Here is a 4,010-nt window from a genome sequence, read left to right as displayed (position 1 = left end):
AGCCGCCTCGTTATTTGTGGTGCGCGCATATACTAGACGCTCCGGTAATAGTTACAACTCAGATCTTAGAAGCGATCTCTGGCATTCATTTATTAAGCCAGTTTCTCTGTCAATAATGAATAAATAAATACTTTTTAAATAATACAAATGTTTTAATTAAACAGTCTGATAAAATGAAGATGACTTTAAATGTTGAGTAATATTAAATGCAGAATTTCCAAATAATATGAAAATAACTCTCGGAGAAATAACAAAATAAAAGCCTTTCATGAATTTGCATATAACCATATTTATCTGTACATTCACATAGTTATAAAAAGAAAACTCCCTGTCTCCACAAAAAGTTTCACTTTTGATTAATAGTAGCTACACTACTCCAGAATGTCATTGGCCCAATGTCAGGGCTGCCTGATTTTGTTACAAAATAAAAGCCCTCCAAAAACTCATATGACCAATTTTGTCTTTGATTTTATATGGCTCTAAAAAGGAAACTCCCTGTTTCCACAGACCAGTTTCAATTCAGATTAACAGTCCACTGCCCCAGGGTCAGACCACATTCAGTTCAGAGTGATTGAAGACTCTCTCAGTGAACTTTTAGCCTAGATGTCACTCACCCAAAGTCAATATCTGTATAAAAGTAATATCTGATATTACATTACAAAATTTAAGCTGTTCAAAAGTACATATAGTTCTTGTTTTCAAAGACCCCTTTCATTTCAGACTGATATTACAGCACACAGTATCACTCAGCCAATGGCTAATGATGAATTCCTGCAAAATTAATGCCACCGTCCATGGCCAGCCCAAGCCCGCCGGCAGAATATATGGCAAGCCAGCCGGCAGAAGCGCTTCGCAAGTGCCCTCCTACGTCTCCACTGGTCCCGTCCAGCTCCGCGGTGCCCAAGCACCCCCAAGTGACCGCGCCGTCAGAGCGCCCCACAGAGCCCGCTCCTCCTCAATGGCTCCCAGAGGGGAACTTCCCCAACAACATTTTTTTTGGGGGGCCATATACCCTCTGCCTGTGTGGCCGGGCCTAGAGCCAAGGCCACGGAACCCCTTGAGCCGTCTTGGCCACCCGAAAAAATAAGGCCATGGTCCCCTGAGTCCTCAGATCTGCCATGGCCTCCCGAGTCTCCTGATCCGCCCTGGAGGCTTCCCTTGTCTCCTCCCTGTCCTGGCCCTGCTCCAGCCTCCAGGGCGCCCACCCCCCCTCCCCGATGTGACTGTTATGGTGAGGGATGCACCTTCCGGGAGGGGGGGGGGGGGGGCGATATCTGTCACGTGTCGGTTTCCTTTTAGTTCTGTTTTGCCCTTATATGGTATTTCCTGCTCTTGTTTCCTGTCATCAGTTTATCATTGTTAAGTGTGTGTGTGTGTGGGGGGGGGCAGGAGAGCCTGGTGAATCCATGACACACACGTTGTTCCAAACAGTGATTCTCTTTTTTCCATGTTACAAAAGAAATTGTGAAGAAAGTTATTGTCCATATATAATGAGTGTCAATGGTGATCAAAATAGATCAAATTGATTTGATTTCCATTGCCTTTCATTACAGTGGACAAAAACGTTTTCTTTTTTGTTTCATGGAAGAAAGAAAATCATAAAGGTTAGGAATAACATGAGAGGAGAGTAAATGATGACAGAATTTACATTTTTGGGTGAAATACACCTTTAATTTATCTATCTGACTGCCTTAACTTTAAACAGGGTTTTACTGGGTCAGAAATGGTCTTTGGTAGAGTGAACATATAACCCTTATTATAAGTTGAGGAGAGTGAATGCTCAAATGGTTCTCCAGTGATATGCGTGACATTCAGGTGAAGCAAACCGAGCTGTGCAGATCAGAAACATAATTAGCAGAGGTGGGTACCAGAATCAAGAGCTTATATTTATAACAAAATTAATTATTTATCCATCGTAGATTATTACATTTCTCAAATATACACTTTTTAAAAAATAATAATAACAATATGCAAATGTATTAATACAATTCTAAATTACTATATCAATAATTTCATAAATTCTAACAATTTAACAATTTGTATGAGGATACAAATGTTGAACAGCTGATGATAAATGCAAAACTGTGATGCATAAATGCTATCAGTTTTATAATGCCATATTTAAGCTTATTAATAATAAGAGAAATCAACCTTTCAAACATATGACAGATTTTTTTCACGTCAATCACACATTGTGTAGGTAACTATAAGATTTATTCTATTCTTCTCCTTATCAATCAACATATTCATTATTAAAAAAATAATAATAAAAGACAAAGGAAAAAACGTCAGGTAAATTAAAATTTGACATTAGTCACAAACTACAAAATCTGATATTAAATAATGAATGGGGATCTAAGACAATTATAAAACACAAGCTACATATAAAAAATATCTTCATAATCTCTAGATATTTGTCAAACTATCTATAAGATAAGATAAGTGCAGTCTACATGTGGTGAATGAAGTTCGAGGTTGCAGCGGTCATGCTCGGGTTGCAAATTGTGCATAGGCCTACACCAAATTTCTTTTTATGAATGTTGTCCGTTTCGAAGTGTTTGTATCCAAACAAACAATATTTGTAGATTCTCTCTGCCCCTGTAGCCTATTGTTTTGTGCTTGCACTGCGTCATGCAGCGTGTAGACTCTGATCAGAGGCGCCGGCGCCGCTGCTTCCGTGGCTTGCCGTTTGTATGAGTGGTTCTCAAACTTTTTACACCAGCTACTGTACCCCTGGGGCATTTAAGATTCTTCTGCATACCCCCGGGGCATTTAAGATTCTTCTGCATACCCCCTCTCTTCCACTTATACCCCAGTCACACCTTTTTTATTAAAGGACAACATTTGCCCCCTTAAATTGATTTACAGGTGCATTTTTTTTAACCTTTATAGAGGCAAATGTTTTCTATCCTTATTTTATTGTATGTAATGTTTTGTCATATTCTTAATATTCCATTAAGTGTATTATTAATATAAGAAATAAAACAATAAATGCTCGCAAAAGGAAGTGATACTTGTAGATTTAAAAATAAAACTGACAGTAGGTGGCGACAAGTCACTGTCTTAACGAGCATTCATTCAGTAACGAATCAAAAGTTATGAAAGGGTTATTAATTAAAAAGGGACTAGTTCAAATCGTTCACTAACGAAACACAGCTGTATGTTGCAGATTTCGTTGGAACTATTATTTCGTTACAAAATATAACAAACAATTTTTATGTAAAATGTTCACTTAATATCAGCTTTTTTGTAGAACTGTTGTATAAAATCATTGTCACGTTTGCAATCATTTGGATATTCAAGGAAAATTGCATTCTCGTATTTTAAACATGAAAAACAATAACTCGCAGGGTGTGTCTGTATCAAAGAGAGTTTCTGAAATCAAACTCAATGTACAGCCGGTGTCAATATTTGCTCTTCATGATATAAGTGCTACAAATCTACTTTAGAGATGAACAGCGCGATTTGCTAAAGCAGCAGCCTATCACATGCACGGGATGCAGTCAGGTTTGATCTCCAAAGATGAATACATTTAATTGGATATCATGTATTTGACCATTTACTGCACTCCCATTTTCCTGTAGAAGTGACATTTTGCTTATCAGAAATGCATGCTCTGTTTTAATGTTACTTTAATTTGGGGTAGAATTAAATGAATGCCAAAACCTTTAATGGCAACTTTTATTTTAAAATGTTATTGGCATACCCCGTACATCACCTCATGTAGCCCCCCAGGGGTACGCTTACCCCAGTTTGAGAACCACTGAGTTAGGCTAAATAGTTAATGTTGCAATTATTTTTTTAAATGATTAAAGTTTAATTACAGTGACTTATACAGTCATTATCAAGTCATGTGATTTGAGACTGATTTAACTTAGGCTATTTGTTCTCAACTCAAAAAGTCAAGTCATTTTCTTCATTTATTAGAAATCTTTAAATTCACAAATGCAGTCATGTAACTCAAGACCTCTGATATTTACAGCTTTTAAAGTGTGGAATGTGAGATATTC

The sequence above is a fragment of the Barbus barbus genome, assembly GCF_936440315.1.
Source record: "Barbus barbus genome assembly, chromosome: 43".
NCBI classification, from domain to species: Eukaryota; Metazoa; Chordata; class Actinopteri; order Cypriniformes; family Cyprinidae; genus Barbus; species Barbus barbus.
Note: the sequence above shows the minus strand (reverse complement) of the source record.